At 43.0% G+C, this 13,341-nt stretch overlaps 1 protein-coding gene across 1 annotated transcript in view; it reads left to right on the top strand.

Moving 5' to 3' along the window:
* Window positions 1-13,341, top strand: part of PDE11A (phosphodiesterase 11A) — a 673,054-nt gene that overhangs the window by 652,529 nt on the left and 7,184 nt on the right. The window lies entirely within an intron of this gene.

Raw genomic sequence — 13,341 nt, 5'->3', positions numbered from 1 at the left:
TTCAGCCTCCATTACAATGATCTGATAAGGTTATGTGAACATATTTATTCTTGATATGTTTTTTTCAAATATTTTTTTATTTCCAATGGCCATACCAATCCTTGACCAAGTTTGATGTGTTTTTGAATAACAGGAGTAAGTTCTTTCCTCCGGGTTGAACAATCGCCAAACATCTACTCAATTGAACTCAGTCATTAAATTAACCAAATTTGTATTATGAAATATAGATTTACTATTGGAAAATCTATCCCTATTTGAATCCAATATCGTATTGTAATAAATAAAGAGGAGGAATATAAATATTTGCTATAACCATTTTTAGATCATCTATATTAGGCCTCATGCACACGACCGTTGTGTGCACCCGTGGCCGTTGTGCCGTTTTCCGTTTTTTTCTGCGGCTCCATTGACTTTCAATGGGGCCGTAGAAAACTCGGCTTGTGCACCGTTTTTACACCGCGCCCGTGACCCGTGTTTCGAGGCCGTGAAAAAAATATAACCTGTCCTATTTTTTTCACGGCCAACGGTTCACGGGCCCATTCAAGTCAATGGGTCCGTGAAAGAACACGGATGCACACAAGATTGGCATCCGTGTCCGTGATCCGTGGCCGTAGGTTGCTTTCATACAGACGGATCCGAAGATCCGTCTGCATAAAAGCTTTTTCTGATCTAAGTTTTCACTTCGTGAAAACTCATTTCCGACAGTATATTCTAACACAGAAGCGTTCCCATGGTGATGGGGACGCTTCAGGTTAGAATATACTGAAAAACTGTGTACATGACTGCCCCCTGCTGCCTGGCAGGTGCTGCCAGGCAGCAGGGGGCAGACCCCCCCCCCCCCCCTGTTTTTAACTCATTTGTGGCCAGTGCGGCCGCCCCCCCCCCCCCCTCCCTCCCCTGTAGTTAACTTCTTGGTAGCCAGCCCCCCCTCCCTCCCCTGTAGTTAACTAATTGGTGTCCAGTGGGCCCCCCCTCCGTCCGCTATAGATAACTCATTGGTGTCCAGTGGGCCCCCCCTCCGTCCGCTATAGATAACTCATTGGTGGCCAGTGGGCCCCCCCACCGTCCGCTATAGATAACTCATTGGTGGCCAGTGGGCCCCCCCTCCGTCCGCTATAGATAACTCATTGGTGTCCTGTGGGCCCCCCCTCCGTCCGCTATAGATAACTCATTGGTGTCCAGTGGGCCCCCCCTCCCTCCGCTGTAGATAACTCGTTGGTGGCCAGTGGGCCCTCTCCCCTCCCTCCCCCTCCTAATTAAAATCGCCCCCCTATCATTGGTGGCAGTGGTGAGTACCGATCGGAGTCCCAGTGTAATCGCTGGGGCTCCGATCGGTAACCATGGCAACCGGGACGCTACTGCAGTCCCGGTTGCCATGGTAGCTTAGCAATTTGTAGAAGCTTTATACTTACCTGAAGAGCAGCGATGTCTGTGACCGGCCGGGAGCTCCTCCTACTGGTAAGTGACAGGTCTGTGCTATAAGCAATGCGCCGCACAGACCTTTCACTTACCAGTAGGAGGAGCTCCCGGCCGGTCACAGACATCGCAGCTCTTCAGGTAAGTATGAAGCTTCTACAAATTGCTAAGCTACCATGGCAACCGGGACTGCAGTAGCGTCCCGGTTGCCATGGTTACCGATCGGAGCCCCAGCGATTACACTGGGACTCCGATCGGTACTCACCACTGCCACCAATGATAGGGGGGCGATTTTAATTAGGAGGGGGAGGGAGGGGAGAGGGCCCACTGGCCACCAACGAGTTATCTACAGCGGAGGGAGGGGGGGCCCACTGGACACCAATGAGTTATCTATAGCGGACGGAGGGGGGGCCCACTGGACACCAATGAGTTATCTATAGCGGACGGAGGGGGGGCCCACTGGCCACCAACGAGTTAACTACAGGGGAGGGAGGGGGGGCCCACTGGACACCAACGAGTTTACTACAGGGGAGGGAGGGGGGGGCGGCCGCACAGGGGAGGGAGGGGGGGGGGGCGGCCGCACTGGCCACCAATGAGTTAACTACAGGGGAGGGAGGGGGGGCGGCCGCACTGGCCACCAATGAGTTAAAAACAGGGGGGGGGGTCTGCCCCCTGCTGCCTGGCAGCACCTGCCAGGCAGCAGGGGGCAGTCATGTACACAGTTTTTCAGTATATTCTAACCTGAAGCGTCCCCATCACCATGGGAACGCCTCTGTGTTAGAATATACTGTCGGATCTGATTTTCACGATGTAGCTCATATCCGACAGTATATTCTAACATAGAGGCGTTCCCATGGTGATGGGGACGCTTCAAGTTAAAATATACCATCGGATTGGAGAAAACTCCAATCCGATGGTATAAAAGAACTCCAGACTTTACATTGAAAGTCAATGGGGACGGATCCGTTTGAAATGGCACCATATTGTGTCAACTTCAAACGGATCCGTCCCTATTGACTTGCATTGTAATTCAGGACGGATCCGTTTGGCTCCGCACGGCCAGGCGGACGCCAAAACGACTTTTTTTTCATGTCCGTGGATCCTCCAAAAATCAAGGAAGACCCACGGACGAAAAAACGGTCACGGATCACGGACCCACGGACCCCGTTTTTGCGGGCCGTGAAAAAAAACTGTCGTGTGCATGAGGCCTTACACTGTAAGACGAGATACCTGCCGCAGCCATCCGCCTTACATGCCACATATTCATAATTAACTTTGTTAGACACTAAGATAGACCCTCCTCTAGAATATGATGTATACATATAATGATAACCACCTTCTATCCATTTTCTTTCCACCCACTTCACAGAATCTCTATCCAAATGTGTTTCCTGCAGGCAGATGACGGTTGGCATGTACCTCCTCAACTAGTCAAAAATGGCAAATCTCTTTATTCTCTCTCTTAACCCTCGAACATTAAATGATATTACTCTAAACATTTAAATGTAAAAAAAAACAACCTTTTTTTTTTTCTCTCTCTCTCTCTCTCCAAAATGGCCCCTCCCCCAAACAGCTCCCCTCCAAAAGAAAGGAGAGAAAGCTCCCAAACTAAGCATCTTACTCCCTATATCCCTCCCTCACTTTTATTAATAGCAAATCAATACAAGCCCTGTGAATCCGCCCAGTCCTTAGCTTGTTCAGGAGACTGGAAAAACAAAGTCCTATCCTGGAACTCTACCCTAAGCTTAGCAGGAAATAAAACTATACTTCAAACCAGCCACTTTAAGTCTTTTCTTTATATCTGCATATTTCTTCCTTCTATCTGTCAGTAGCAGCTGAATAATCTGAAAAAAATCTTTTTTTTTATCCTTTCAATCTGAAATTTCTCAGGAGATCTGGATTCCAACAAGATGGCTTCCCGATCTTTGGAAAAAAAGAACTTTACCATAATTTATCTTGGATATTCCCCTGGTATTCTTTTTTTTACTAGGAACCCTGTGGGCTTTCTCTATAGTAAAAAGACTGGAGAGTGTTCCAGGTTTACAGTAATTACGAAACCATTTTTCCATATACTCCACACAATTTGAGCCCTCCGCCCCCTCTGGTATTCCTATACATCTCAGATTTGTTCTTCTTGTCCTGTCCTCCTATATCTATTCATTTATTCTCCATAGTCAGCTTTGATTGTTTTAGGGATGCTAGTTTAGATATTACATCTTCCATTACCCCTGTTCTATTCTCCATCCCCTTCAAATGTTCTCTCACCTTTACCAAATCCACCCGAATCAAACTCACATCTGATTGTACCGAGCCTATCTGAGTAATTTCCCCATCACATTTTCTAGTCTAGTAACAGTATGAAAGATATCTTTAACCATAATTCATTTCAGTTGTTACATCACTTATTTCCTGTCCCTCTGGATTATTTAAAGAAAAGCTTTCTTTGAATTTAGGGTTTAATCCCTCAGTTAACTCTTTCTCAGAATCAAGGGATCTCAGTGTGGGGGTTGTAGGAAACAAATATTTATTTAAGGCATTTCGCCTCTGCCTAGATCTTCTGGCCTTTTTCTGAGGCATTTTCAGCTTATAAACAACAGGGTGTATAAAAAAAAAAAAAAAAGACCAACTAAATATCACAATTATCAATACACCCTCAAATAGAATAACTTTGTTTTTTCATCTCGTAATGTGCAAATATGTCCCAAGCCCAAATACCTGTGGGGAAATGTTAACTACAAGTTATTTATACAGGAAAGAACCTGTTGTTAGAAAAGACATACACAGTCCATTGCCCCCTTTACCATTCCCCCCAAAAAATAAAAAATTTAAGAGAACTCAGTCCAAGTCCGTTTTTTATCACACTTTGGTGGCGACAATAAAAAGTCAAAGTTAATATATTAATGAGAGAAGGCAAGAAAAAACAGTCTAGCGGGTTAATTTTTAGAAGCAAAGACACAGTTAATAGTTCTGGTTCACATAGAGTCCCCTTAAAAAAAAAAAAAAGAACTCAATCCAAATCCGCTCTTCACCGCACTTCAGCAAACACAAAGATGGGTCAAAGTTAGTATATTAACAGGGAGAGGCAGGAAGGAGCGGGCCAACAGATTAATTCTTAGAGGCAAACAAACAATTGATAAAACAAGCTAAACCCTATTTATCACATCAGTTTTGCGGAGAAAACCGCTCAAGGTTAGCTTGTTCATAAAGAGGAGAGTAGATTGTTACTATCAGTGGATGGAGTCCATACCCCCGTTTCTTCAGTCTTTCATGGGGAAAGGGTCCCGCTAAGAACGATGTTAGTAAGAGGGGGAGGAAGGGGCACATCCACAAGACAGTCCACAAACCCCTCTCTCCCAGTCAGGTCCAACAAAAAACGGACTCCCTCCAACTTCTGACCCACTGCCCCAGCGGAACTCACACATTCTCCTTCTTCCAGGGTGAATGCCTCTACCTTAGCACGCACTAGTCCGCTCACCACTATAAGCTGTCCCGGCTCTTCTCATCCAGTCTCTCTCCCTGCATCCAGGATTACCACAATAAAGGCACAGAAAATTTCAAAGCAGCTAAGCAGGACTGGACATCCTCCCTGCTAAAGACTAGACGAACGCCCGGCGTCTCCAGTGGGCTCAGAATCTCACATGGCCTGTCGCCTCCAGAGCCGATAACAGACGCGAGGGAGGGAGGAAGGCGGAGCTTAGCATCTGACGTCAGACGCTCTTATGCCGCGCCCACCCCACATGTCCCATTTTACTATATCACAAGGGTGAGCATCAGAGTGCCCACCTGAACTCATCAGATCTAAGGTCTATGGGGATTATAAGGGCAAAACAATAGTTCTGCTGTACATCACTATAAATTGTCCCAACTTAATAAGTGGGTGATTTATTTATTTTATGCACTTATATAGCGCTACCATATTCCGCAGCGCTTTACAGACATTAGCACCCAACTGTCCCCCGTGGAGCTCACAATCTAAGGTCCCTATCAGTATGTCTTGGGAGGAAACCTGAGTACCCGGAGGAAACCCACGCAACATACAGTTGCAAGAAAAAGTATGTGAACCCTTTGGAATGATATGGATTTCTGCAGAAATTGGTCATAAAATGTGATCTGATCTTATTCTAAGTCACAACAATAGACAATCACAGTCTGTTTAAACTAATAACACACAAAGAATGAAATGTTACCATGTTTTATTGAACACACCATGTAAACATTCACAGTGCAGGTGGAAAAGGTATGTGAACCCCTAGACTAATGACATCTCCAAGAGCTAATTGGAGTGAGGTGTCAGCCAACTGGAGTCCAATCAATGAGATGAGATTGGAGGTGTTGGTTACTGCTGCCCTGCCCTATAAAAAACACACACCAGTTCTGGGTTTGCTTTTTACAAGAAGCATTGCCTGATGTGAATGATGCCTCGCACAAAAGAGCTCTCAGAAGACCTACGATTAAGAATTGTTGACTTGCATAAAGCCGGAAAGGGTTATAAAAGTATCTCCAAAAGCCTTGCTGTTCATCAGTCTACGGTAAGACAAATTGTCTATAACTGGAGAAAGTTCAGCACTGCTGCTACTCTCCCTAGGAGTGGATGAAGCCAAAGTTGAGTTGTTTGGAAGAAACACACAACACTATGTGTGAAGAAAAAGAGGCACAGCACACCAACATCAAAACCTCATCCCGACTGTGAAGTATGGTGGAGGGGGCATCATGGTTTGGGGCTGCTTTGCTGCATCAGGGCCTGGACGGATTTCTATCATCAAAGGAAAAATTAATTCCCAAGTTTATCAAGACATTTTGCAGGAGAACAAATTTGTGCAGAAATCCATATCATTCCAAAGGGTTCACATACTTTTTCTTGCAACTGTACAAACTCCGTGCAGATGTTGTCCTTGGTCAGATGCAAACCTAGGACCCCAGCGCTGCAAGGCACCCAGTGCTAACCACTGAGCCACCATGTCAGTGGTGCCCCATTAAACCATATGTAGATATTAAGGGGGTTATATTCTGCTTGAAGGGACTCTGTCACCTCCAAAATCAGTTTTTATAGAAATCACAATGTGGAGTAGAGACTCCAAATATAATCATACCTTTCTTGTCCTCTAATCCTTAGAATTTTTTTTATTTTTTATTTTTATGCCAATGAGATTTTCAGTGGACCATGTGCTGGGCCATTCCATTCAGTGCACCTGGCTTTACCTGAGTCAATGCTACCAGCTTTGAAATCTCAGGGAATATCAATCAATGAAGAGGGGGATTACTGCCTGAACGATGGTGCATGGTGCACCGAAAACCTAATTTGCATAAAAGTTAAAAGAAGCATTTCTTAGGACTAGAGACCTAGATTTTTACAAGAGAGGTTTAGCTATGTTTTGGAACACCTACCCTACATGATGGTATGCTTGCCTTAAAACCGATTTTGGAAGTGACACTCTATTAGTACTGTTTACTGTGAAATGTTCATATACTAGATGAATTGCATTACATTTCACATTGTCAGCGGCTTGCCCTATTATTGATTCAAGGCCAGTGCTCTGTCGAACTGTTAATGGGTCACCTAATTTTCCCCAGGCTAAAGGACATTTGTTATATTCACATCCAAAAGTTCTAAGTTAGCATGACATAACCATTACTAGACTAAGCGTTCAACGTGTCTGTCTGCCAACTACTGCAGGGTGGTCAGTTCTTTGGTAAAGCATGCCAATGGTAACTGGCAAAGTAGGGCAGAAATCAGTCACAGAATGCAATCATATTAAAGTTTTCAGATTAGCAATAAGGACACTTCCCCACGTGTGTAATTTGTTAAGCAGCCTTTTTGTTCTATTACTTTCTACGTAATGTCTCATCCACCTAAATTCAGTTAATAGCAATGAGCAAGGTTGGGAAGACATGTAATGTAAATGTATAAAGTTGTGATTTTACTAATGGATCATATGACGAATTGTACTGTAAAAATCTCTCAATACCGTGACAATACATAGGGCACGCCATTAAAAAGACGAATGATACATCAATATGCGTGCCACTCAACAAATAGCAAAACGGAATGTAAAACCGCGGGCATAGAATGAGGTATTCGAGAAAGGCGATTGGACCAAGCTCAAATAAACTTAAATGGCTTTAGAAGTAAACTGTAGGATTAATTGAGATCCCAGGCAGGTGCTAGAAACATAATTCAGTAAATGATCAAGAACATGCCAAGGAAGAGAAAAATGTGTTGCTTTCAGATAATTTCCCAGAAGCTTCATAAAAGAAAATTGATTACAGAAATTTAATAAGTGCAGCGGAGTTAGAGATGTAGTAATCAAATGAGTTTTTAATTAGATTTCAGGTACAAAAAAGGGGTCATTCTAATTTGTGTTCTTGGTTTAGAAAAAAAACTGTTATCTGGTTATACGTTCCTCTTCAAGGGGTTTCAATTGGGTTGTTCAATTATAACAGGCTGGGTTGTATGACAATTATCACTTTAATGAAAAGATTTGACCTTGGGCAGGTGGAAAGCAGAATTTATGGACGTTGTAGTCTTTGATTGTGGTCTTGTTGAGCATATAAGCATGTAGTTGGTGTACTATAGATATTTAAACAAGTATTACAATGATTTTCAACTGAATTTTCTTATAGTTTAATTGAGGAAAATTGGTTGGTAGTTGTTGTAGTTAAAAGGGTTCTCTGAGACCGTGAGAAAGTGATAAAAAATTATGTCACGAGCGATCCAGGTCCAGTGTTGAGCTCTCCTCCCCACCACTTCAAGTCTCCGCTGGACCAGAAGTGTGATGTGCCCTTTATATGCCCGTCAACCGCTGCTAGCCAATCAATGGCCTCAATAGTGACTTGTACAGGACCAGCACGAGGCTAAGGTCAACACTGAGGCAATTTATTGGCCAGCAGTGGTGAAATGCATGTAGATGGCATGTCACACTTCTGGTCCAGCGGTGATTGGAAGTGGCAGACATGGGAGCTCGACCCTGGCCCACTGACCCTGGCTTTTAAGTCTTGGAGAACCCTTTTTAAAGGGGTTTTTCAGGACTGTAATATTGATGACCTATCAACTGTGTGAACAGGCTGGTGTGCTCAGGAAAACAGGCAGCAAAACACAGCTTTCTACACTTGGTAGTGGGCATGAATAGTCCAGCAGTAATTCTCCCATTTAAGCAAATATCTGCATTGCAGTACCATTCAAGTGGATTTAGAGCTCTGAATGAGAAAGACACTGCTCCAACTGCTATAAAGTAATTTTCAGACGTTAATGAGCAGAAAATGTTGGAATTGTAAACACACATAATCAGGGACCTCTCTCTTATCTCATTATTATTTTACTTGTTTGTTATTTACACAGTTGTAAAGTGATACAAAATATTTGGCAATATGTAAATAAAAATGATTATTCTTATTACGATGGTGTAAAAGCCTAAGTCCAAGCAGAAAGCAGGAGATAATTATCCTAAAGCTCATCTAATCTGTTGGGTTTCTCCATGTCATTGCTCTCAAACTAAGATTTATCACAGTGGATGAGGCTGGAGGATAATCTCATCTCAGTCTATATGACCTCTTGAATGGCTTACTGTGTGCGAAAATTTGGCACACAAACCGCGCCCACTGTACGGGGCAAAAAGCTAATACATGTGGTACAATACATATATGACCTTTTTTTTGGCATAATTATGCCAGAGCCTGCCGACCCCCCGCTCCCCCCACGCCACGTCCACTTTTTTAGGCCTGGCATAACTGGGGAGAAGTCGCACAATGCAATGCAAAGGACCTTTGTGCCGCAATCTGCTCCAGAAATACACCTAATTTAGGCGTATTTCAGTTCAATAAATGACCCCCATACTTTCCAGTGTGTCTCCTGAACAGGTATGATTTCAGTAATGGACAGTATTATAATTATCTTATAGTTCCCCAGAGGGTGATTAACATATTCAAAGAGAGAACAGATTTTTACCTTTTCTCTATTGTACACCCCAGTTAACCTAATTTGACTGGTTTTATAGAATATGAGGCCCTGGTCAGCAAGTAAATCATGGCCCTCCACAGTTTGAAATTTTAGTCAACATGATACTGACATACGACCAAGACAGTACCAAGATAATACTGCTATATACAGCCAACATAATATTGTCATACTGCTATATAATTCCAAGATAATACTACTATATACATATGACATAATACTGTCATAACACCATATAGTGCCAAGATTATACTACTATATACAGCCAATATAATACTGTCATAGCCCCATATAGTGCCAAGATAATACTACTATATACAGTCATACCACTATATAAGGCCAAGATAATACTGCTATATACAGCCCATATAATGCTGTTATAGCACTATATAATGCCAAGATTATACAGCTGACATAATACTGTCATAGCACCATATACATGTAGTGCCAAGATAATACTACTATATAGAGCTGATGTAATACTGTCATACCACCACTGTCTGCAACTTGTTTCAGTTTTTTTTTTTTGCCAAATCTCAACTCTAAAATTTCTGCCCTACAGCAAGTTGCAGACAAGTCGCACAAAAGACGCGCGACACATGTCAAACCGTAGCCTCAGTCTTAGGGCTCATGCACACAACCGTGCCATGTTTTGCAGTCCGCCAATTGCGGATCCACAAAACCCAGTTGCTGTCCGTGTGCATTCCACAATTCGCAGAACAGAACGGGCCACCCATTATAGAAATGCCTATTCTTGTCTGCAAAACGGACAAGAATAAGATATGTTCTATTTTCTTTTAGGGAAATGGAACGGAGCAACGGATGCGGACAACACATGGAGTACTGTCCGCATCTTTTTCTGGCCCATTGAAGTAAATGGTTCAATATCCAAGCCTCAAAAAATGCGGCTCGGATGCAGACCCAAACAATGGTCGTGTGCATGAGCCCTTACAGTGAGCCTTGACCATGAAGGATGCCTTGTTATTCTGCTTTAGATAAAGTGCATGCTGGAAGAGGTTGTGGCACTTGTGGCATCTCTACATTTCATGATTTTTAGTGATTTTGGCTAGCATCAGTTTTCCGCTGTGCTGGTATTTAATGACAATTTATCAAGTCATTACTCCACCATTAATTAGGCAGTAATATGTTATTGAATGAACAGTAAAAATTCCATCTGGTAAGATGAATGAGTGCTATTTCAGAGCATGGCGAAGATCTAAGCTTTTACATCAGAAACACTATGCAATTTTATAATAAAAGAAATTATTTCAGATGTTTAGGATTTCAGGGAAATTTAAAAAAGGATATTTAAAGGACCATTATGGTGAAATATAATGTCATTTGTAGAACAGTCCTTACTTAATAGAACAATACTTCTGATCTTGAAGGCCTTTAACTTATAAAAGTAAAGTAAACCAACTTAAATTTTTTAACATTGGATGAGATAATCAAGAATGAAATACTGTAGAAGTGGGGGTCTTAAAGGAGTAGCCTACAACTACAACTCACAGCATGCACAGTTCTTGGAACTTCCACAAAAGTGAATTGAGCATGCTGGGAGTTGTAGTGCCGAAGGTTGCTGATCCCTGAGCTAGACAAAAGGATTTCACATTTAAAACTAAGGGGGAGGGGGGGGCCTCAAGTGTACACCAGTTTTCTGGGCTACAAAAGTTGAAAAGTTAGGCACAAACACTGTTTTGAACAAAAATGTGTGACTCTTTTGTTTACGTCACCCTCACTACTTTAGAAAAGTGGTTTAACCCCTGACCTGCTATTTTTTCAGTTTTTGCCTCTCCATGCTTAAAGGGACTCTGTCACCACTTTCTAACCCCCACTTTTAAAACTATAGTTCTGTCCATGGAGCCCCTGTGATTACAATGGTGTTGTTATATGCGAAATCCGCCGTCTCGTTTTGATAAAAAAACCTTTTATCTAACCTATCAATCATGAGGATAAGGTGCCCAGGGCGTTTCTCCTGGTCTGAACATGCCGCCCGCCGCCGCCGTTGGTGCCCAGCTCCTCCTCTGATCCTTTCAGCGCCGCCTGAATGTGAAGAAATACGCCTCCGGCTCTCCCTCAGTCCCCCCTCCTTTTCTAAAATTTCGCGCGTGCGCACAGGCCTATGCCTGATGCGCCCGTGCAGACTTTTCGATTCAGCCTCATTGAGCGAAGTGCGCATGCGCACTTCGCTCAACCTCCCGATAACGCGAACACTGCCGCACGCGCGGGATCTTAGAAAAGAAGGAGGGGGGACTGAGGGAGAGCCGGAGGCGTATTTCTTCACATTCAGGCGGCGCTAATTCAAGGCAGAGGAGGAGCTGGGCACCAACGGCGGCGGCGGCGGGCGGCATGTTCAGACCAGGAGAAACGCCCTGGGCACCTTATCCTCATGATGGACAGGTTAGATAAAAGTTTTTTTTTATCAAAACGAGCCTGCGGATTTCGCATATAACAACACCATTGTAATCACAGGGGCTCCATGGACAGAACTATAGTTTTAAAAGTGGGGGTTAGAAAATGGTGACAGAGTCCCTTTAAGCAGTTGTAACTTTGTTTCATCATTGACATAGCTGTACGAGGCCTAGTTTTATGCGGGAGAAATTGCATTTTTTGGTGCTGTTTGAGAGTGCATATAAATAACTTCGGAATTTTAAAAACTTTTTTTGCATTACAAGTATGGAATAAACATTTTTTCACATAGTTTTTTTATTTTATTGTTTACATTGTACACATTTCACACTGAATAACCAGTTAAATGAGCTGTTCAGGATATGTCGCTCATGTGGATACCTAATAAGTGTCGTTTTTTGCTTTCATATATAGTACACACTTTATGAAACATAATCGCTTATTTATTGCTATTTCCAAAGTTGTTTTTTTTTGTTATAAAAGGGAATCTGTCGTAAAGAGTACAGATCATATTTTTTATTTTCCTACTGCCCCCTGTTCCCCCACTGTCAGCACTCAGACCTGCGCTGAAATACACAGTCAGGACTGCTGTGCTGTTCTAACATAATGAGGAGGACTCCTGCGCATGCACAGCAGACCTGACAATGTATTTCAGCTGAGCTCTGAGTGCTGACAGCAGGGAAATGGGGGCAGTAGGAAAATATAAAATTGTGATCTGGAAGCATTATCTGCCGTACTACTCATATATTACTGTTGTTAATTGTCCAAAATCAGGGTGATAGATTACCTTTAAATCTTTTATTTCATGTTCATTAATCCCATCAAGGAATTACTGTCTTACAAAATTATTTTATACTTTTAATGTATTATCTATGGCACTAGGGAAACACTAGTGTGCACTAACAGCGCATTACTGTCCTTTCTAGGTCGCCAAGGCTGACTGCAGAGGGTTTACCCAGTCTCTAATCAGATCACTGGGACTCAATCAGAGGGGAAAATCCCCGTTAATCACAGACTGTGGCAATCAAAGGGTTAACAGCTGGGATTGGAGCTATCTTCTACTGTTAAAATAGCCTCAGCGATAAGGGACAGGAGACGGAGATGAAGACAGTACATAGTACAATGCAGATCGCTGAAAGGATGTTGGGAAATCACCAGGGGCTGAGTAATGACCTCAGTAATCAGACTTTTTCATTTTAACATCGTAACTGCTGAAAGTGCTCATTGTGGATAGGGACCAATTCCAAGTTTACTTGTAACTCATAATGCCGTTGCTGTTATCTGTAGTTCTACATAGAAGCAACGATAAAGTTTCATAGTTATCCTAAGGGTACTTTTACACTAGCGTTATTCTTTTCCGACATTGAGTTCCGTCCTAGGGGCTCTATACCGGAAAAGAACTGATCAGTTTTATCCCCATGCATTCTGAATGGAGAGCAATCTGTTCAGGATGCATCGGGATGTCTTCAGTTCAGTCTTTTTGACTTTTCAGGACTGAGATAATACCGCAGCATGCTACGGTTTTATGTCCGTCCAAAATTCCGGAACACTTGCCGGAATGCCGG

The sequence above is a fragment of the Bufo gargarizans genome, chromosome 8, assembly GCF_014858855.1.
Source record: "Bufo gargarizans isolate SCDJY-AF-19 chromosome 8, ASM1485885v1, whole genome shotgun sequence".
Taxonomy (NCBI): Eukaryota; Metazoa; Chordata; class Amphibia; order Anura; family Bufonidae; genus Bufo; species Bufo gargarizans.
Note: the sequence above shows the minus strand (reverse complement) of the source record. Positions and strands in the feature narration are given on the sequence as shown.